Below are 24,674 nucleotides of genomic sequence, written 5' to 3' on the forward strand. Positions count from 1 at the left end.
TTATCCCTTATTTGCAATACCACATATAAGACAAGCACTTACTCTATATTCTATAAACACAAGCTATATAGCACATAGCACAGTCCAAGTATAATGTGCTATAAGTAGAGTATGCACTGTAGATCATAGCAGAGAGACTTTTTAAAATACCAGATATAGCCCAAACATTTTCTCTATATTCTATATAGCACAATCTTGTTGGGTATATGATATGAAGTGGGCTATATGAGACATAGCACATAGCATATAGCACAAATATTGTGCTATGTAGCACATATCACAATTAGAGATGTGCTATGTAGCACATAGCAAAAATAGAGATTGTGCTATATAGCACAATTCACTATTCCACACACTCTAGGGCTATATTGTGAACATATAACACACAAAATGTGCTATTTAGCACATAGCACATAAAAAGATTGTGCTATGTAGCACATATCAATATTTAACACACACTTCAGGGCTATAGTGTGAGCATATAGCATACAAGTATGCTATATAGCACATATTACACATGTCCATTGTGCTATGTATCACATAGCACATAACCACACAAAGCACATAGCATAGAATCACACACATTCCAAATAGATGAGGGTACTATTGTGAACATGTTGCACCTAGATTGAACTATAAAGCACATAGCACATAACCACACATAGCATATAACCACCCACTCCATGAAGATGATGGCTATGTTGTGACCATATAGCACATAGCACATAGCATATAACCACCCACTCCATGAAGATGATGGCTATGTTGTGGCCATATAGCACATATTTTTTGCTATATAGAACATAGAAGAAATAGAATATGCTCATACAGTACATACCCATACAGTCCATAACACTCTAACCACATAACCACATGGAAGTGAACCACATACTCCAAAACAAAGTGAAGCACATGTAGGAGGGTATGCACCTTTGCTTTAGCCACATTGGCTTCTAATTCAACAATGTTCTCTCTAGTATTACTCGAGAACTGTCCAATCAAATCAATCAGGCGTTGTCGAGCTACAGGGTCTTGCACACAATCAATCTCCGTTTGCAACTTTATGGACAAAGTGTTTGAGCTTTGAGCACCCTCAGCCTTATACAATTCTCTGACTTGATCCTCTACCTGCTTCTTTGCACCCTCAAGTCTTGACTTATAGTCTTGCAATCTGCCCTCTGTAATATTTTTCATTTCTGCAACTGCCCTGCTATCCTCCTCTGCCAATTTTGGAACCTTAGCATTTTGCAAGTCTTAATGGGCTGAACCTTAGGGTCTTTTTAGCCCATTGTTGCACATGGCTCTTTTGCATATGGCCCCCCCTTTGGATCCCTATTTTCCCTCCTTTGGATCCCTACTGTGGCCGGTCTGCTAGCTTAACCAATATTCTAGCTTTTTCTCCCTTGGCACTTCCCCACATTAAATGATCAGTTTAATATGAGAAAATCATTTAGGAGAATTAGATATTGATTATTATGACATTACCTCTCTCTTGAAATCATAGTCGTCCTCGACTATGGTGTAGAGAAGATAAAGCATATTCATGAGTCGTTTTCTTAGCGGGTAGAGGATCCCTATGTTACCCTACGACATCATTCCATAAGGGATGACTAGTCCATTTGGCGCTTGAGAGCCTGAGGCTGCCGCAAGCATGTCTGCACATTAGTCCTATCAGTCTTCCATAGTAGAGTGACAAGCTCTACTTGGTGTTTGGGAGACGTCGTCTCCACAAACTTGATCTAAGCATGGATACTACTTCATTTTTGTGCACAAATAAAGAAAAAGAGAGTCTTATAAGACAAATTTTTTTTTCCTTTTTAACATTTTGTACATTTGCTTACTCTTGGGAAGCATTGACAAGGTTTAGGTTATCCTTTAATTGTATGCCTTGCATCCATCTAGCATCTTCGAAAGGATAATTCTTAAACTTAATAAGATATCGTTGGATAGTCTTACCGCCTCTTAATACCTTGTCTTCATGTCGGAGAATGGACTCGGGCTGCAGCACCTCCTCGTGGTCCTCGATCCCCGGTGGGTCTTCAATAGTTGGTTCTTGAGGTGGCTCTCCTTTGTAAGGCTTTAATAGGCTCACATGAAAAGAATTGTGTATGAGCCAATGATTGGGCAACTTAAGTTGATAGGCCATCTCATTGATTGGCCTAAGAATCTGGAAGGGACCATGGTACCTTTTTGCTAGTTTAGCATAGTACTTTTGGTGGCCCGTAGGATTCTTGGCCGTCGTGTGCCTTAATCGAGCCTTGGGAAACTTTAACAAGACCCAATCGTTTTCTTTAAAGTCTTGGGCTCTTCTGTGCTTGTTAGAATCAGCCTTTTGCCTTTGCTGTGAGATAGAGATAGCATCCTTAATCTTTTGGAAAGATTCTTGTAGGTCTCGGCTATACTCATCTGCAGCGAAGATCTTCCCATGTACCTTAAGTAGCAAGGGAATTTTTTATCTTCCCTCAATTACCTCGAAAGGTGCTTTTCCTGTGGAAGTATGTACAGTGTTATTGTAAGCATACTCTACTAAGGGTAAGTACTTCTCCCATTGGGATCTTTGATCTACTTCCGTTACATAGGCTTTTAGTAGATCGAGAATGGTTAGGTTAGCTATTTCACTTTGGCCATCAGTTTGTGGATGATAGGCTGAAGAGAAGTTTAGCCTTGTTCCTAAATTCTCAAAGAGACCCTCCCAGAAATTACTGGTCATTCTAGGATCTCTATCCGACACTATGGACATTGGCAAGCCATGGTACTTGAAAATTTGTGAAATGAAGAGGGTTGCCATTTGATGGGCTTTGATAGTCTTTTTGACAGGTATAAAATGAGCTTGTTTACTAAACCTGTCTACTATCGTCCATATCCCCGTATTCCCATGGATAGACTTAGGCAATCCAAACATAAAATCCATGGATATGCTCTCCCAAGGTGAATTAGGGATTGGCAAGGGTTGAAGAAATCCAGGTTGCTTCCCTCTATCAAATTTTTTCTTTTGACATACCACACATTTGGAAACATACTCTTGTATGTTCACTTTCATGGTAGGCCAATAGAAATATGTTTCAATTCCCTTTAAGGTAGACTGAATCCCTCTATGCCCCGCATATGGGGGAGCATGAGATTCATACATTACTTTCTCACATAGTGAGTTAGTAACGCATAGTCTATTGCCATAGAGAAGATAACCATCTTGTAAAGTAAATGGTTCTTCTTTCTTCCCTAATGCAAGGGCTGAAATCACATCTCTAAAATCGGGATCAATAGCATACTCATCTATCATTGAATATAGATCATTGTGAGTTGCTATGGAAACCGCATTCACTCTCGGTCGTCTTGAGAGTGCATCGGCTACTTGATTATGCTTGCCAGCAATGTGAGCAATATGAAAATGAAATTGCGAAAGGAAATTTGCCCACCTCATTTGTTTGTCGGAGAGCTTGGTCTGCGTCATGAAGTACTTAAGACTTTGGTGGTCCGTTCGCAGAATGAAAGGAGTCCCCAATAAATAGTGCTTCCATGAGTCTAAGGCATGTAGAACTGCAAGGAGTTCTTTTTCATATATGCCTAGAGCTTGCTCAACAGGGTCGAGCCTTCGACTCTCATAGCCTATGGCGTGCCCTTCTTGGAGAAAAATAGCCCCAAGGCAATCACCACAAGCATCACATTGGACCTCAAATGGTTTTGAGAGATCCGGTAGTGTAAGCACAGGTTGAGAGATAAGCTTTTCTTTAAGCTTTTCGAAAGCATTGTTCTCCTTAGCAGACCATGTATACCTAACACTTTTCTTTGTTAGGTCATGTAATGGTCCTGCAATTTGTGAGAACTTTTCTATGAAGCGTCTATAGTATGCACACATACCTATAAAGCTTCTTAGTTCATGAAGATTCCTTGGTTTAGTCCATCCTTTTATTACCTCTAACTTGGATGGATACATTTGGATGCCATCTTGAGAGATAATGTGACCTAAATACTGAATCTCTTGTAAGAAAAAATCACTTTTCTTTCGATTAACATAAAGTTTATTCTCTCTTAAAACTTGAAATATTACCTGGAGATGTTGCTTGTGTTCCTCCAATGAATTAGAGTAGATGATAATATCATCAAAGAACACTCCAGTGAAGGTTCGATGAGGCCTGAACAGCTTCTCCATCAAGCGGTTGAATGTGGCTGGTGCATTGGTCAAGCCAAAAGGCATGACAATGTATTCATAAAGACCAACTGTAGTACGAAATGCGGTCTTTACAATGTCTTGATCAACTATCCTTATTTGATGATAGACACTTTTAAAGTCAATCCTACTGAAGTAGGTCGATCCTTGTAGCTTATCAAATAGGTCTTCTACCCGTGGAACGGGAAACCTATTCTTGATAGTGATCCTATTTAGTGCTCTATAGTCGACACACATACGATATGTGCCGTCTTTCTTTTGCACTAATAGCACAGGTGAGCAAAATGGAGATGAGCTAGACCTAACCATGCCCTTCTCAACTAACTCATGCACTTGCCGCATAATCTCCTCTTGTTGAGCTTGAGAAACTCTATAAGGAGGTTTGTTAGGTGGTGAACTTCCTGGAAGAAGTTCCATTGCATGGTCATCATTACCTCGTTTAGGAGGTAGCTCACAAGGGATGTCGTCAATAAAAACATCTTGAAACCCCTTGAGAAAATTGGATAACTCTAATTCCTTTTGGTTGCTTTTATTTTCTTTTGCTAAATCATAAGGTTCATTTTGAGAATCTTTAACAAAAATCATGTACACGGAAATAGAGCTCTTTATTGACTTGTTGAAAGCAGGTGTATGTACAATGGGGATGGTATTACCCATCTCCTTAGCATCTATATACATGTCTTTTTCCCTGAACTTAAAGGAGATTCTCCTTTCAGGAAATTTAACATCGGCAGCCAGGCGGTCAAACCATGGTGCCCCTAGGATTACATCCTCATGCTTGAGAGGAGAGATAAAGAAGTCCTCTTTGTCCACATAGCCTTGGACATGAAGCTTCAATTTCCCGATTAAGGGAGTGACTGAAGCTTCTTGCCCCTTGAAGGCACTGTCTGCGGGTAGGATATCTCCCATCTCGTAGGATTGTATGCCTAGCTTGGTGGCTAACTCCATAGATATGAAATCGTGAGTAGAACCAGGGTCAAAGAGAATAAAAGCATCATGTTCTCTTACCTTTCCCCAAGCATGGCATAGAGGAGATCCTTTGTGGTGAGTTTGGTGAATCTCCTCCTCTTGGATTTCAACCAAAGAAGCTCTAGGAGGATCTTGGCGGTTGTTCTTTTGGGGACAAGCGCGGTACGCATGCCCTTGTTCGCCGCACTTGAAACACCGGTTATCCTTATGATAACGCTCAAGCTCTTCAGGAGAGAGTTTATTCTTCCCTTTGTAAACTCCCTTCTCTTTAGCTTTGTTGGAATTGCCCTTAGGAGACTTTTGGACATTGTCCTTCCCCTTAGGCTCATTGGAACCCTTGTTTTCCGGGGGCTTATTATTTCTTTTACCCCCCGTTTGGAAATTGATTCGAGAGGCCACCATAGTATGGTGTATTACCGCCGATATGGTACGTGGCCTTTGGGAGTTGACATACTCCGCCATTTCTTCGGTTAAGCCCGCACAAAATTGTTTCTTTTGCTCTCCAAAATCCAACTTTTTGAAGACAGTGGCTTTGAGTTGTAGGTCCCAAAACTTGTCTACATATTTGTGGATGGATTCATTGGGAGAGAGCTTTAAGCTTCGCCATTCGGTGAGTACTTTGTCTTTGGCATCGGTGGCCAAAAACTGCTTCATAATGGAAGCTCTTAAAGCCTTCCATGTTCGTGGAGCTTCACCGTTGGCTCGTAGGCTAGACCACCATTGTCTGGCGGACTTTTGAAAGTGCATAGCTACATGGCGTAGCTTAGAGGACTCCGTGAAGCCCTCATCTCCAAACGCCGCATCAAATTGCTGGATAAAGGCCAAGACTTTGTCCGTAGCACCGAAGGTGCCATCATAGGTAAGGAAAGAGATGCTCTTCCCTCCCTCTTTGAATTTCTTCAGCTTGGACGACCTCTTCCATGCGGCATAGGATTTCCTATGGCCTCTTCTTTTTGATGGTTCAAAAGTTGCACCATCACTTTCTTCAGAAGGTGAAGAATTTGAAGAAGGTGGAGAAGAGGGTGACCTCTTTCTCGTCTTTTTCTTGTCTTGATCTTTGTCGTCTTCACCATAGCTTTCATAAGAGGAAGAGGATGAAGAAGATGGAGAAGAGGGTGTCCTCTTTCTCGCCTTTTTCTTCTGTTGCTTTTTATCATCCCTCTTTGAATTGTGGTGAGGAGAAGAATACGATGGTCTTCTCCGCTTTGGTGGTGATGGAGAGCGTTTAGCCCACCGTCTTCGTGGAGCCATCTCCGCTTCTTTCTCGTTCCTTCGGTGGAGGCTCTTGAGTTCTCCTTTGGGAAGGAGATGCATCATCAAGAAGTAAATTCTTGAGCCCTTCATATGGATTCTCTTCTTCTTTCCGAATCGGAGAGAGACCTCTTTTGGTAGTCTCACAAGGAGGCTTCCTAGGTGTTCTCTCGTCATGGTGATGAGCTTGGAGAATCCCGTGAGCACGGAGCTGCCATTGCACTTCACTTTGGAGAGATGGATTGCCCATGGCTTGTTGAAGCCTAGAAACAAGATAGTTAACAAGCATTGAAGCATCATTAGTAGCTTGCTCATGAGCAAAATCAAAGTTATCAACATTAATTTCACTCTCTTTACTATTGTCAGCCATTCTAACAACTTTTAGGTGTAAACTTTTTAGGTATACTTTGGCACTTCAAGCCCTAGTTGCTACTCCTCTTTACCCCTTTAGAAAAAGCACTCAAGCTACTATACCCGCGGCTCGAATACCATTAATTGCAAGGAATAGAAGAGAGGGTCTTTCGACACCAAAACAGCACCGGCTCCTGTCAAGCTTCTAATAGCTCAATAGTGGTTAAGCCGTAGGCAAGCCCCGTAGGACTCCACTATTAAGACCATAGATCTCGACGGTGATGCCCCGTTAACTGCGCAAAGGCAGGCGCACTGCAAGGCTGAAAAATCCCTATTCTACTTACTCACAGGCAATTAATAATACCAACCATTTGTAGCTAGCTTGAGGACCTCCCTTCTTGAGCAAGAAAAGAGAAACCTTGAGCTCTGATACCAATGTAACATTTAATGGCCTAATAACTTATGTGTAGCGGAAATTAGCATGAACATAGTGGGCATTTCATTAGAATAGATTCCTAATGAGAATTACAAGAGTGCTTGGGTGAAGAGAGCAACAAAAAGCATAACACCTAGTTAGATAGCATCGACAATACTTTCAAAAGAGAGAGAAATTAAGCTATTGACAACAGTTGAGGACCAGATTTTCATGGAGCCGGTCCCCCCTCCAAAGGGCTTTGTATTATGGTTTCTCCCATCAAGAGAGACATTGTACAATACAATTCTTTGTGTTCCTTCAAGACTAGCTAGTGCAATGAAGATGGAAGCTTCATACACCAAGCAAAACACTTAATCAAACACAACTTGAATTATCCCCGTTCTCAGACCCAAGACCTCACACACCTTCGAAGATGGTGAGAGCTAGCAGGCTATGAGAGTAGATTGAGAGGAAAAAGGAGTATCTTACGAGAAAGATGTACATCTCCTCACATAATCACTCATATTAGCATAGCTTAGCTTAGTAATTAGCTTGGTAGAGGAGGTGAGCATGCATTGAAGCTTGGCTCTTGGTTGGATTTGCATCCACATGCCAAGAGAGTGTTGATGTAGGCTTCTATCTCACAAGCTTGGAGTAGGTGATGAGCTCTCCATTAAAGCTTGGGAGGAGATAGAGTATTCTTTCTTCACACATGGTCAAGTGTGAGTGTGTGTGTGTCAATGCCAAGCAAAAATCAACCCCCTCTCTCTCTTGGGCGAGCCCTAGCTGCTAATTAGGTCTGGCTTTTGCCTCATTGGACCTCCCCAGGTCAAGCCAATAGGTATTAAGCAGCATAAGTGATAGCCTTCTGACATGTGTCCCCCTTTCCCCTTTTGTGAGAGCTCTAGGTAATTAAATAATTAAACTAAACTCTCATTGGACCCCTTTGTCTCCTGGCCAATAGAAATCAGGCAAGCCATGGGGCTTCTGAATGCTCATTGGACCCTTTGGGAGACTGCCCAATAGTCTTCTAGAAGACTTAATTCTCATTCGTTTCTTTTATTAAATGTTTTTAAATTAATTAAACTACATTTACTCTAGCTTAATTCTCATTGGTCCACTTCAAGGGTCTTCCAATAGGAATTGGGCACACCTTGTGGGCATCTGGCCTAGGGAGCTGACATGTGTCCCTCATTCCCTTTGTGTAAAGGGAGTCTGTGTGTGTGTGTGTGGCTTTCTCTCTCATCCCCTACCTTTGGGGCTCACCCCCTCCCATGTAGGGATGTGCAAAGACTTTTAGGGCACACACAAAGCATCCAATTTTCCCTAGGGTTGACCTTTGGACACAACCTTTGAATTTTGGAACCTTAGCATTTTGGAAGTCTTAATGGGCTGAACCTTAGGGTCTTTTTAGCCCATTGTTGCACATGGCTCTTTTGCAGATGGCCCCCCCTTTGGATCCCTATTTTCCCTCCTTTGGATCCCTACTGTGGCCGGTCTGCTAGCTTAACCAATATTCTAGCTTTTTCTCCCTTGGCACTTCCCCACATTAAATGATCAGTTTAATATGAGAAATTTATTTAGGAGAATTAGATATTGATTATTATGACATATATACAGTTTTGCGATCGAAATATTTTTTGATTGCAACAGTTTTCGATCAAAAAATATCTCGATCGAAAACGGTTTTATACGGCTATTCGGTAATTATTCGGAAATACGGCATATATTGACTTTTTATACGTATAATTTTTGTTATACAGGCGTATAAATGCAACGCAGCCATAGTCCCTACATACATGCACGAAGCATAGCATATGGTACACATGGGTGCAAAGCAGGGAGAATACATCCAAGCTTCTGGCATCGAACGGGAATCCACATCCTACACAATGGTAGAACCCATTAAGTGCCCCCTCGCTAATGCTCTGCTTAAAATCCACAAGAGGAAAAGGATTCATCAAACTGGCTCCCACGTTATGTGAAGTCCTCTCCCTGGTAACACAAAATTTAAAGTGCTCTGATTCCTGTGCTATGTTGGTCTCTACTTGCAAGTAGTACCTATGAAACAAAGAAGACAACACATCTAATTTAAGTCTCAATAACCCAACAAAAGCAGATTGCTGAAAAGAATATGCAGTGTGAATCTTATCCCTTATTTGCAATACCACATATAAGACAAGCACTTACTCTATATTCTATAAACACAAGCTATATAGCACATAGCACAGTCCAAGTATAATGTGCTATAAGTAGAGTATGCACTGTAGATCATAGCAGAGAGACTTTTTAAAATACCAGATATAGCCCAAACATTTTCTCTATATTCTATATAGCACAATCTTGTTGGGTATATGATATGAAGTGGGCTATATGAGACATAGCACATAGCATATAGCACAAATATTGTGCTATGTAGCACATATCACAATTAGAGATGTGCTATGTAGCACATAGCAAAAATAGAGATTGTGCTATATAGCACAATTCACTATTCCACACACTCTAGGGCTATATTGTGAACATATAACACACAAAATGTGCTATTTAGCACATAGCACATAAAAAGATTGTGCTATGTAGCACATATCAATATTTAACACACACTTCACGGCTATAGTGTGAGCATATAGCATACAAGTATGCTATATAGCACATATTACACATGTCCATTGTGCTATGTATCACATAGCACATAACCACACAAAGAACATAGCATAGAATCACACACATTCCAAATAGATGAGGGTACTATTGTGAACATGTTGCAGCTAGATTGAACTATAAAGCACATAGCACATAACCACACATAGCATATAACCACCCACTCCATGAAGATGATGGCTATGTTGTGACCATATAGCACATAGCACATAGCATATAACCACCCACTCCATGAAGATGATGGCTATGTTGTGGCCATATAGCACATATTTTTTGCTATATAGAACATAGAAGAAATAGAATATGCTCATACAGTACATACCCATACAGTCCATAACACTCTAACCACATAACCACATGGAAGTGAACCACATACTCCAAAACAAAGTGAAGCACATGTAGGAGGGTATGCACCTTTGCTTTAGCCACATTGGCTTCTAATTCAACAATGTTCTCTCTAGTATTACTCGAGAACTGTCCAATCAAATCAATCAGGCGTTGTCGAGCTACAGGGTCTTGCACACAATCAATCTCCGTTTGCAACTTTATGGACAAAGTGTTTGAGCTTTGAGCACCCTCAGCCTTATACAATTCTCTGACTTGATCCTCTACCTGCTTCTTTGCACCCTCAAGTCTTGACTTATAGTCTTGCAATCTGCCCTCTGCAATATTCTTCATTTCTGCAAGTGCCCTGCTATCCTCCTCTGCCAATTGTACCAGGCATCCTCCTATAGGCACGCTTGACAATGGTACAGACGTACCTTCTATTTTCAATGATGATCTGGTAGAGGCAGCAGTGGTTTTAGAACCTCTCCCTCTACCACTCATCTGCTCTTCCCACCTCTTGATCTTGTTTTGCAAGTTGTGTCTTTCTTCTGAGGCTCTCATTGCCCTCTCTGCAAAGATAGCCCAAGAAATTTGATGTTTGCCAGATTCACTGCAGTTTTCCAATGCAAAGGCCTTTGCAAATTGAGTCCCTACTTCATACATGAAGGGACCCTCCTGGTAGACATCCTAGTGTCTCCACACAAGATTTTGTAAGAACTCCGACCGAGCATGGTATGTCTTCAATTTCTTCTGGCTACCCGGAATAGGCTTTGGGCATATAAAGACATCTTCCCAGTCCTCCTCAGAGATGTCATTGTTTCCTGTCAAGCTACGCGGATCAGCTCCCTCCAATGGCAATCCACACTCCATATGAAATTCCTCGGCAAGAGTACAAAACTTCGTATGCAGAGGTGGCAATGTTCCTAACTAGACTGCTGCTTTCTTGAATCGGATTCTTTGAGGAAGGTGCCATGATGCAGTCTCAAGTGATATACCTGCACATCATCCAATGAACTCATGAGACCTGGTGTGCTCTCGCTTATCATCCCTGCTAAAAAGAAACAAGAACTTCATAGGCCTGCTATTGTAAGCAAGGCATTCAAGGTGATGTGCTATGGGATTTTCCCCAAGATTGCATGCAGCTTGTGGACTAGAAAATTACCTTGTGAGCTCGCCTCTTGTTGCAAATGACCAAGGTGTGGCACTCATGCAGCTTAATGTAGCTAAATGATCCCAGGTGGGGGGCGCGTGCTCAAGCAGTAGAGAGTGTACATGTTCAATGGGAGAGACATACCTCGAAGAGAAGAGGGCGGTTACTGGAATCGTCCTTGAAGCAGCCAAGATCTCACAGTAGAAGCTCTAAGCATAGAAGACCTTGAGCACGCGCGCGCGCGAGAGAGAGAGAGGCGGGGGGTCGGGGGGCACTGTGTTTGAAACTGCCAACTACTCATGAAACAAAGTGGGTGTGTGAAGGATGAATTTTTTAGTATAACATTTTTTAGAATATAAATTTGGACGTCTGAAATATGGCACCAGTGACCACACCCCCAATGTCATGCTATGCTATTTAATTATATCACATAAATAGCTTTCCACCTATTCATGCTTTCACCCTACAACACCTCTTCTTGGTCCTCGATCTCCGGTGGGTCTTCAATAGTTGGTTCTTGAGGTGTCTCTCCTTTGTAAGGCTTTAGTAGGCTCACATGGAAATAATTGTGTATGAGCCAATGACCGGGAAACTTGAGTTGATAGGCCGTCTCATTGATTGTTCTAAGAATCTAGAAGGGACCATAGTACCTTTTTGATAACTTACCATAGTACTTTTGGTGTCCCGTAGGATTCCTGCAAGTCATGTGCCTTAATTGAGCCTTGGGGAATTCAAGCAAGACCCAATCATTTTCTTTAAAGGCTTGTGCTCTTTTGTGCTTATCAACAACAACCTTTTGACTTTGTTATGAGATAGAGATAGCATCCTTAATCTTTGGAAAGATTCTTGTAGGTCTCGGTTATACTCATCTGCAGTGAAGATCTTCCTATGTACTTCAAGTAGTAGGGTACTTTTAGATCTTCCCTTTATTACCTCAAAAGGTTCTTTTCCCATGGAGGTATGTACAGTATTATTGTAGGCATACTCCACTAAGGTTAAGAACTTCCCCCATTGGGACTTTTGATCTACTTCTGTTACATAGGCTTTTAGTAGATCAAGAATTGTTAGGTTAGCTATTTCACTGTGGCCATCCGTTTGCAGGGGATAGGCCAAAGAGAAGTTTAGCCTTGTTCCTAAATTCTCAAAGAGACCCTTCCAAAAATTACTGGTCATTCTAGGATCTCTATCCGACACTATGGACATTGGCAAGCCATGGTACTTGAAGATTTGTGATATGAATTGGGTTGCCATTTGATGGGCTTGATAGTCTTTTTGACAAGTATAAAACGTGCTCGTTTGCTGAACTTGTCTACTATCATCCATATTCCTGTATTCCCATGGATAGACTTGGACAATCCAAAGATAAAATCCATGGATTTGCTCTCCCATGGTGAATTAGGGATGGGCAAAGGTTGAAGCAATCCAGGTTGCTTCCCTCTATCAAACTTCGTCTTTTGGCATATCACACATTTAGAAACATACTCTTGTATGTTTGAGTTCATGGTAGGCCAATAGAAATATTTTTCAATCCCTTTTAGTGTAGACTAAATCCCTCTATGCCTTACATAAGGAGGAGCATGAGATTCATACATTACTTTCTCACGTAGATTCATCTTGTAAAGTAAATGGTTCCTCTTTCTTCCCTAATGAAAGGGTTGAAATTACATCTCTTAAATCGAGATCAATAGCGTTCTCATCTATCATAGAAGATAGATCATTGTGAGTTGCTATGGAAACCACATTCACTCTCGACCGTCTTCAGAGTGGATCGGCTACTTGATAATGCTTGCTAGCAATGTGAGCAATAGGAAAATGAAATGTGAGCAATTGGAAAATGAAATTGCAAAAGGAAATTTGTCCACAACATTTGTTTGTCCGGAGAGCTTGGTTGGCATCATGAAGTACTTAAGGCTTTGGTGATCCGTCACAGAATGAAAGGAGTCCCCAATAAATAGTGCTTCCATGAGTCTAAGGCATGTAAAAGTGTGAGAAGTTCCTTTTCATATATGCCTAAAACTTGCTCAACAGGGTTGAGTCTTCGACTTTCATAGTCTATGGTGTTCCTTTCTTGGAGAAAAACATCTCTAAGGCAATCACCACAAGCGTCACATTGGACCTCAAATGGCTTTGAGAGATCCGGCAGTGTAAGCACAAGTTGAGAGATAAGCTTTTCTTTAAGCTTTTTGAAAGCATTGTTCTCTTTGGTAGACCATGTATACCTAACGATTTTCTTTGTTAGGTCATGTAATGGTCCCGCGATTTGTGAGAGCTTTTCTATGAAGCATCTATAGTATGCACACATAACTATAAAGCTTCTTAGTTCATGAAGATTCCTTGGATTAGTCCATCCTTTTATTACCTTTAGCTTTGATGGATCCATTTGGATGCCATCTTGAGAAATAATGTGACATACATACTGAATCACTTGTAAGAAAACTCACTTGTCTTTCGATTATATAAAGTTTATTCTCTGACTTGAAATATTACCTGAAGGTGTTTCTTGTGTTCGTCTAGTGAATTAGAGTCGATGATCATATCATCAAAGAACACTCTAGTAAAGGTTTGGTGAGGCCTGAATAGCTTCTCCATCAAGTGGTTGAATGTGGTGCATTGGTCAAGCCAAAAGGCATGATAATGTATTCTTAAAGACCAAATGTAGTGTGAAATGCGATCTTTAAAATATCTTGATCAACTATCCTTATTTGATGGTAGCCACTCTTTGGGTCAATCCTATTGAATTAGGTCAACCCTTGCAGCTTATCAAATAGGTCTTCTACCCGTGGACTGGGAAGCCTATTCTTGATAGTGCTCTATAGTTGACACACATACGGTATGTGACGTATTTCTTTTGCACTAATAACACGAGTGAACAAAATGGAGATGAGCTAGGCCTAACCATGCCCTTCTCAACTAACTCATGCACTTTCCTCATAATCTCCTCTTGTTGATCTTGAGAAATTCTATGAGGAGGTTTATTAGGCGGTGAACTTCCTGGAATAATTTCAATTGCATGGTCATCATTGCCTCGTTTAGGAGGTAGTTCACAAGGGATGTCGTCAATAAAAACATTTTGAAATCCCTTGAGAAAATTGGATAACTTTAATTCCTTGTGATTGTTTATATTTTCTTTTGCTAAAGCATTAGGTTCATTTTGAGAATCTTTAACAAAAATCATGTACACGGAAATAGAGCTCTTTATTGACCTATTGAAAGCTTGCGTATGTACAATGGGTATGGTGTTACCCAACTCCTTAGCATCTATGTACATATCTTTTTTCTTGAACCTAAAGTAGATTTTCCTTTCAAGGAATTTAACATTGGTAGCTAGGCGGTCAAACCATGGTGCCCCTAGATTACATCCTCATGCTTGAGAGGAGAGATAAAGAAGTCCTCTTTGTCCACGTAGCTTTGAACATGGAGCCTCAATTTTCCAATTAAGGGAGTGAATGAAGCTTCTTGCCCCTTGAAAGCATCATCGACGGGTAGGACATCTCCCATCTCATAGGCTTGCATGCCTAGCTTGGTGGACAACTCTATGGATATGAAATTGTGAGTAGAACCAGGGTCAAAGAGAATAAAAGCATCATGTTCTCTTACCTTGGAGATCCTTTGTGGTGAGCTTCCTCTTCTTGGATTTCGACCAAGGTAGCTCTAGGAGGCTCGTTTTGTGTATTCTTGTCGGGGCAAACACGATAAGCATGCCCTTGATCCCCGCACTTAAAACAACGGTTATCTTTACGATAACACTCAAGCTCTTCAGGAGAGAGTTTATTTTTGCCTTTATAAAATCCCTTCTCCTTAGCTTTGTTGTTGTTGGCATTGCCTTTAGGAGAATTTTGGACATTGTCCTTTCCCTTAGGCTCATTGCATAATACGGTCCGTGTTCTCCATGGGCTTAAGATTTCTCCTAGTCCCTGTTTGCAAATTGATTTGTGAAGCCACCATGGTATGGTGTATGACCGCAAATATCGTGCGTGGCCTTTGGGAGTTGACATACTCCGTCATATCTTCAATTAGGCTGCACAAAATTGTTGTTTTTTCTCTCCAAAATCCATCTTTTTGAAGACAATGGCTTTGAGATGTAAGTCCCAGAACTTTTCTACATATTTGTGAATAGAGTCGTAAGGAGAGAGCTTCAACCTTCGCCATTCTGTGAGTACTTTGTGTTTGGCATCGGTAGCCAAAAACTGCTTCATGATGGAAGCTCTTAAAGCTTTCCATGTGTGTGGATGAATTTACGACACAATTAACAACCCAACCTCCGGAAATAGTAAAATGATCAAAACTTGACCACGGAGGGCACAAATGCAAACAAAATGATGTTGTAAATACGGATACACAAAATGGCTCATAGAGATCACAAAATATCAATTTTTGTGGAATTAATCAAAAATTAATGCAAAACTTAGCAAAAAATTACCAAAAATTACAAATATTATCCGAAAAATACCCACAAAATTTCTACAAATTCTCCACACATTGGTGAATATTGCAACCAAATGAAATTGCCAAAATCACATCAATTCAATTGCCAAACAATTTCATCAATAAAATCAAGGCCAGGCAATTAAACCGGCAGAATTAACGACAAAATTAGGTCAAAAATTGACGCAATTGAAATGTGTAAATCCCTGTTTTGAGCACAAAAATGTAGAAGTTAATCATTACACACATCAGTTATGAAATTAGAATATGAATCAATCATGCAAATTAAACGCTTTTTAGCGCACACACACTAAAAAAATTGGTAGTTTTTGCCAATCTTTAGGTGCACACACAAAAGGGTTAAACTTGTCGAATTTGCAATGTGACTTCACAAGTCAATAGCTAGGCATCAGCACAACACAAATCAATCATCACAATTGAAAAATCAGAACGCACACATTGATTTTTAGGTGCTCAAACATGGGCAAAATATTGCACACACACCTAAAAGTAGGCATACACACACTCAATTAGAATGCACACACACATGAAATTGACCATCCAAGCATGCAATCAACTCAATTAGGCACCCAATTAACAATCCACAATCACCAATTAGCAATCTAAACTTGTCAAATAACACACCACAAATCTTAAAAATTTGGGCATTTCGACGGCGTGAAACCGAAAAATTAAAAAAAAATCAGTCCACATTGCATCAACATAGCATTGTATTACATTGCATCATGGTGGGATCTCTGCACAATTCTACATTAGATTCTAGGGAGGTTGAGAATACCACCTTGATTACCTTTCATGAAAATCAATTCAATGGTCGAATACTCCAATCCTTCATAGCAAATTAATAAGTTAGCAAAAATTAGTCAAATAAGCATGGGGTTAGTGTGAAATTAGAGTGCGATACGGTAACACATTAGGGAATTATGAACACATTGTCTCATGCACACACATCTAGAATCCACACAAACATAAACATATGAGTGAAATTAGTAGTGAAATTAGGGAACGCATTTGATTATGCCACAATTACACTAGCGTAAGCCATCGTCCCCTGCAGCGGTGCCAAATCTTTGCAGTAGATCCAATGACCAACAAAATTGTCAATATGGAGGGATGAGCTATCCGGCTAGGGCATGAAAACACTCACACGGTTAGTGAGCTAATCATGGAAACACAAATGGTTAACTCAATGAGGTGAACTTCTCGGCCTATGGAGGAGCTAAGCCCCAATGAAGGGCAATCTCCACATCCACTTCTCTTCACATCAAATCAACCCAATCACACACACTATGATTGCAAGACGCACACAAAACTAATCCTATCATGAAACACACTAATTGAAAGCATACACACATACATCTATCGAGCACCACACTCCAATCAAACCTACATGCACACACAAGCAAAAGAGGGCAATCACACAAGATTAGAGAGGGATTAACCACTAATTAGTTAAGATCTAGCTAATTTGAGCATCATAGGCAATCATAAGAAGCATCAGAGAGGCATAGTGAAAGAGAATGAATCATTGATTAGTGTTAATCAAGTCTCATGAGCAAGGAGAAGCTCAAGGACTCCATAGCCACACTCCTCAAGAGCTCTCACCAAAGAGTGCTCTCAACAAATGAGCTTGAGAACCCTAATTTCTTTCACACACTTCTTTGTGTACCTATGGTAAAAATATGTAATGTTCGGGTGCCCAAGGCCTTTAGGGCTCCACCACTTACTGAATCTGTAACCTAAGCATAGTAACCGACCTATTCTTTACAGCTTGGAACTCCCAATGAGCCCGTAACACATTAGAAATATTATAATGGCTTAAAATAAATTGGGAATTTACACCACGTGACCATGTTTGGAAAACGTTGGAGACACGGAATAGGAAACACACCCAGCACACCAAATGTCTACCTCTCTATAGCCCAGGGATTCCACAACACCCCTAACCTCTCAAATAACACCTTCAAATTGGCTAATTTGCACTAACAACTCCACTTTAGTACACAGAACAACGTGGTGCTCGATAGATGTATGTGTGTGTGCTTTCAATTAGTTGCATGATAGGATTAGTGTTGTGTGCATCTTGCAATAGTAGTGTGTGTGATTGGATTGATTTGAGGTGAAGAGAAGTGGATGTGGAGATTGCCCTTCATTGCGGCTTAGCTCCTCCATAGACTGAGAAGTTCACCTCGTAGAGTTAACCATTTGTGTTGCCACGATTAGCTTACTAACTATGTGAGTGTTTCCATGCCCTACCGGGTAGCTCATCCCTCCGTATTGATGATTTTGTTGGTCATTGGAGATATTGCAATGATGGCACCCCCAACACCAACATTTGGCACCGTTGCCAAAGATCGATAACCTAAGCTAGTGAGTATAGGATGTTTAGAATAGAGTAATTTCATTACTAATTTCATCGATTTTTTAGTGTGTGTAACTCAATTTTTGTTTGATTTGATGATGTTGTGCAAGAAATTGAAGCTAATTTTTGAGTTATGAATACCCCAAATCCCCAATTCCACCCCCAATTTCACTAATTTCATACTAACCCTTACGAATTTTGCTTCATTTCCATGCTAATTGTACTAATTTCATGCTATTTTTTATTAATTTTTGACTAACTTTGCTAACCTAACCGTGTGTAATGTATGATTAGTCCCCTTATAAGAGGTGGAATCATCACTCCAATCAAGTTAATTGTGCTAATTTATGCCTAATTTGATGATTTGAGTGTTTGATTTATGACCTACAATGGTCAATGTTGGAGCCAATTTGATGGTGCACACACTTGTGTGTGCAATGATGCATCTTCGCATGTAGCAAAGAAATAGCTTGGAGTGTGATTACAATATAAGTGCACCCACTTGCTCATGTCAATTCTTGATTGGTTAATGTGGTTCAATGTTGCTAATTATTTGCTCTAAAATTAGGTGTGTAAATCAATTGACCTACATTTTGCACCTAATTTGTTTCACTTGAAATGAAATTGATGGTCAAATTTTGACTAATGAACTTTGTGTGTATCAAGATAATGCTTAATTTTCATCAAGAATTCATGTGTGCATAAAAATCATTGTGTGTGTAATGCACCAAAGAGGAAAAACAACTGTCAAAAAATTCAAGTGTGTGTGCACATAATCTTGAGTGTGTGCATGCATAGGAATTGATGGAATATGAGTATGAAATCATGTAGTTGACGTGTATGTTAGGATAATTCAATCATTTAATAAACTTAAATGCCAAAAAAATTGGGCAAAGATTGAGTGTGTGCCCCCATCCAAGACCACTTGATTCTCAATAATTGATGGTCAATTGGTGCACCTAAATGATTTTTTATTGTGAAATGTGCATGAAAAGTGTGTGCAATCATTAGGTATAAGCCTAAATGCATTGTCAATTGAGCCAAATTTGACTTTTGTGCTTATTTTTTGAGGGTGTGCATTGCTCGATTGGGTCCAAGTAGTGTTAATTTTTGAGAAATGGAGTATGCATACGTTCATTTATGCTTGATCGAGTGTGTAATTTTAGTATTGCAATGTGAAATTGATGGATTATGTGCATAAAGTTTTGGCCTAAATTTTGGTGTGTGTGCCAATCAATGGCATGTGAAATCCAATGGGTGAATGAATAATTGGTATTTTTACCAATTATGATGATTAATTTGGCTAAATAGTTAATGTATGCACCATGAAAGTGGCGTGAAAATTAAGATAGATCACTCGATTGGTACTCAATTGTGTATATTTTTAGTGTATTTCCATGCTAATAATGAATCAATTTGATGAACATGGAAAAAATGCACTAACGTGTGTGCCTATGCAATGGCATTATCGATCCAAAGTGGAATGAATGATTGGTGTTGATCACTAATTATAATGATTGAATAGCATTGGGTTTTTATACTCCCCGGTGTCGCTAAGACCGTCGCTACGGAAACGTTGCTATAACCGTCGCTATAAGCGTCACTATATAACTACGCGTATAGCAATGCATATAGTGATGGTTATAGCGATGGTTACAGTCCTTCTATAGCGACATAGAAAAACCTTATAAAGAGACGCTTATAGTGACACGCGAGAGTAAAATTTTTTGGGTGGCGAGGCATTCAAGGGAGTAAAATGTTTTGGGTGGCAGGGCATTCAATGCCCTACCACCCATCAACCATATTGAATGTTTCCAGAATAGAGTAAACCTAAGTGAATCCAAGATAAGTCCAGATTCACCTTTGAAAGAAAGTGCAAGCTATAGACCCAAAGTAGTCACCCACAAGACAATAAAACCATTAACTCCAACATGCATAGTATTTTTTGCAGAATAAAGATACAAAACTAACAAAATTAAATGGACAAAAGTAAATTGATAGAAGTATATCAATGACAATTACACACATCATAGGCAAAATCACTTTATTGTTAAGCTTTGCAAATGTAATAAATACAACACAGTTGTGATTATTGAGAAAAGACATGGTTTTTCAATAGTTGCAAAGAGACATATACACGTTATGAGCGGGATGAAAACACACACAACGCCTCTATAATGACCCGACACACACTCTTGGGAAGATACACACACACACTATGGGGAACCACTCAGCTTACACAACACACCTGGCCGAGACAGGGAACACACCTCTGGAGTGAGAGGAGAGAGACTATCCACTTGCCCACTCCACACACACACACACACACACAAAAAAAACTCAGCTCAAAAGAGGATAATTTCTGATGTTTAGATACAATTGAGCTTGGGCCAACACCAATGGGGCAAATAGCTCACACAATATGGGTAAAATAAGCAAGATACAATCACAAACTAGAGTAGAAACTTCGCTCATAGGAGAAACTTACACAGAAAAATAGTAGGAAAAGAGTGAGGAATTTGGCAAAATGGACAGCGCCATCGCGTCCGGAACGGGCCAAAACCCCAGTCTACAATGTCAAAGTGCTCAAATCCGACCTCGGATGAGCAGTTTACGGCCAAAATAGGCTCCAAAATGAGCAAAAACACAGCTGCGGCTGTTCCTCCTCTCTTCTCCACGTTTTTTCTGGTCTTCTCTCTGTTTTTTCAGTTCCCACACTTAGCTTTATTAGTTGGGCACCCTTGGCCTTTTAGATGACCTCAAACGGACCCCGAACAGGCCAAAAACTGACCTCGCAGTGCATAGTTGTCACCTTTTTTGCATCATTCGCACACCGGGCACTCAGCTTTTTTCCAATAATGCATCTCGCCACCACGTGAAGTGGCACCAAAACGTGGTCCTAATGATGACCTTTCTGCATAAATCTAACAAGAAAACACCCACGTTGTGTCCGTATTCATCCACGTGCAAATATTGACCCCGTTCGCCCTCCTGACGCCACTCAATGCCATCTGACGCACCTGCTTACCTCATGTCGTCAGCCCGCGGATAGCTTCCTCGAGAAGTTTTATGCGCTACCAACTCCTCCTTATTGTAGAAAAAACACACTAGTACTGATAATAGTGAAAATCGCTGCACTATGTACACCCTGTCCTACCTGTACACACGTGGGCCCCACGTAACCACCTGGCTATGGAAATTGGGTAATCCTTTATTCGATGCACCATGAATGTGTATGTACATATGCGCAATCCCTTGCTCAAAAAAACTCCTGACATAATTTGCCCATCCCCTAGGCTGCTAGATCATTCATGATTAGCAGCAGCAAAGAGAGATATGAGACTCGCCGCATCACAGATCTCCTCATCCTCCACCAACATTGCTTGCTCCACAGACAGCTCATCTTGCTCCACCATCATCAATCTAGCATGATACAATTTAAGAGGCAATCCATTTACCCTTGACTTATGTAGAACACCATCCAGGTTAGCCAGCTGATATGTGCCATTTGGAAAACACTCCACTACCTTGAAAGGGCCTTCCCACTTAATTTGAAACTTCTTTTGGAAGGTGTTGTCCACCTTACTGTTGTAGCGCAAAACCAAGTCATGCTTCTTGATACCCTTACTTTTGACCTTTTCATTTATCTTTGCCAAAGCCCTATCTTGCATCTGCCCATAATGTTCCAATGCACTCATCCTATCCAACTGAACCTCTTGTAGTTGTAAGAGCCTCTCTTCGAATGCATCACTAGGCGGCCCAAGCAACTTCTCTAACATCTTGACCGCAAGCAACTCTACTTCCACAGGCAATAGTGCTTCTTTTCCATACACCAAATGAAATGGAGTAAACCCTATACCTATCTTCACCGAAGTACGGTAAGCCCATAATGCACTAGGCAATTCCAAATCCCAATTCTTTCCTTGGTGCTCTGTCACTTTCGAAAGAATTTGTACCAACGCACCATTGAATCTTTCATTTAAGCCATTACACTGTGGGTAATAAGGAGTGGTATGCTGGTGCCTAATCTTCGTCTTTGTGCATAAGAAGTCTAGCAGTTTAGCTCTAAATCCTGGCCCCTTATCTGAAAGTAGCTCTAATGGCACCCCAAACTTGCAACATATTTCATCATACACAAATTTTGCCACATCCTTTGCAGTGATCTGTTTTACTGCTATAGCCTCTGCCCATCTAGAGAGATAGTCCACTGCCGTCAAGATATAGCTTTTGCCCCTGCTTGTGATAGGTAACGGGCCTATTGCATCAATTCCCCACTTTTCAAACACATCAAACGCCATAATGGTTTTTCATAGCTCTGGCTTCAACACTCTCTTCCCAAATGCTTGACACCTATTGCAAGACCTACACCAATGGTGAACATCCTTGTGCAAACTAGGCCATACATACCCCTCTTGCAAAATCTTATGCAAGGTGATCTTTAGAGCAAAATGGCCACCACATGCGCCTTCATGATTCTCTTCCAACACTCTGTAAAGCTCCTCCCGCCAAGGTACACGTCTCAACACGAGATCAGCCCCTTTCATGTATAAGACATCACCAATCAATTTGTACCTGTATGCTCTATGCACAAAGCCATACTTCTTATACTTCTGAATCTCCTTTGGAATGATTCCTGTTAGCAAAAACTCCTCTTCTTGAGCCAAACTTTCCCGGCTATGATAAAGAGGTAAAGTGGTCCTCAACACAAATAGCTCCCCAATCATGCCTTGAGCTGCTTCATGTGCCTCTCCATTTAGAGCACTTTCAATGTGTCTGATGATCCATGCTTCGAACTTTTTTAACAGGCCTTTAATTCTGAAGCACATTTCCTTCAATGAGATGTTCTTGCTCTTCCACACACCCAGCACTTGCTTCACCACTAACAAGGCATCACCTTTTATGCTCAACCTTCGAACCCCATGCTTCAAACAAATGTGTAATCCGGCTTCCAATGTAGCATATTCAGCCTCATTGTTACTATGCGCATCCAATTTGAACCCTCTCTTGCATACTAGCTTCCCGTCTGGATCATAAAGTGCTATACCCCCTGAAGCTGCATCGTGGCTCTTTCTGTATGAACCATCAAAGAACAACACATGTGCATTGCTGATCTGTGGCACTTCTTCAACTACCTTTCTCACCACCTCTTCCTTAACAATAAGGGGATTCTCCTTGTAGGTCAACAAATCAGCTAGGGTAGCCCTTGTACTATCTTCCACTAAAAAAGAGAACTCAAACTCTTGCAGCTCAATTACCCATTTCTTCACCACATTTGACATGTTAGTACCATTAATTAACTATGGCAAAAATGCATAACTCGTCAAGAAAACAAAAGGCCGTGGTAGCAAGTAATGAGGAAATCGTCGACAAGCAAATATTACACTGGCCATCACTAGCTCTACTTCCGATAACTTTCTCTCCGCTACCACCTTCACTCGGCTTGCACAATACACTGGCCTCATATAATGGCTGCCCTTCCCATTTTGCAATAGCATAGCTCCAATGGCATTATCCCCTACTGATGGATTTACATAAAAAACTTTCTCCCAATCAGGAGCCTGCATGGCTGACAACCCCCCTAACACCTCTTTCACCTCTTGAAACACTTCTTCACACTTGTCATCCCATTGCAATGGATCATGCTTTGCCACTTGCTGTAATGGATAAAGAAGCTGCGAAGACAATGGAATAAACCGTGCCATGTACTTCACTTTGTGTATAAAGGTTGCCAATTGCTTCGTACTCATAGGTGATGGAAGAAGAATAATAGACTTCACCTTATCTGGATCAGCCTCAATGCCATTTTCTGACACCATATGGCCCAATAACTTCACCCTTGGCTGTGCTAGATGACATTTCTTTGGATTTAGTTGTCCTCCACATTCATCATATCGAGCCAATACCATCTGCAGCTTCTCATGGTGATCAGCCCTACTGCTATAGACACAGAAGTCATCCATAAAAGCTTTAACACAACTACCAATGAATGGTTCCAACACCCAATTTGCTCTCTCTTGATAGAAGGAAGGTCCATTTGACAACCCAAATGGCAATACTGTGTAGCAATAGCAGCCCCATGGCATAATAAAAGTTGTCTTTGTGCGGTCTTTAAGAGCAATCTTCAATTGAAAATAGCCTGAAAAACCATCACACACACTGTACCTCTCATAACCTGCCACTGAATCTAAGATCTGATCGATGAATGGAAGAGGATATGGGTTCTTCTTAGTGGCTGCGTTTAAGGGTTTAAAATCCACACAAATTCTCCACTTCCCATCCTTCTTTGGACTGACTACAACTGGACTCACCCATTCTGTGGTCTTCACTGGAACTATGAACCCTACCTTCAATAACTTGTCCACCTCTACCCACAAGGCTTCCATTTGCTCTTGACCCATCCTTCTTAGCCTTTGCCGCACTGGCTTAGCACCTTCTTTCAGCTCTATATGCATCTCTTCACCCTTGAACCCTTTGATCTCTTCATATGAAGTAATGAACAAATCAGGAAAACTAGCCAGCATATGCAAATATATATCCTTCTTCGTAGCTGAGAGGTCTCCACTAATCATTT

Source organism: Adiantum capillus-veneris, chromosome 29 (assembly GCF_014529385.1).
Source record: "Adiantum capillus-veneris isolate H3 chromosome 29, ASM1452938v2, whole genome shotgun sequence".
In the NCBI taxonomy this organism is placed as follows: Eukaryota; Viridiplantae; Streptophyta; class Polypodiopsida; order Polypodiales; family Pteridaceae; genus Adiantum; species Adiantum capillus-veneris.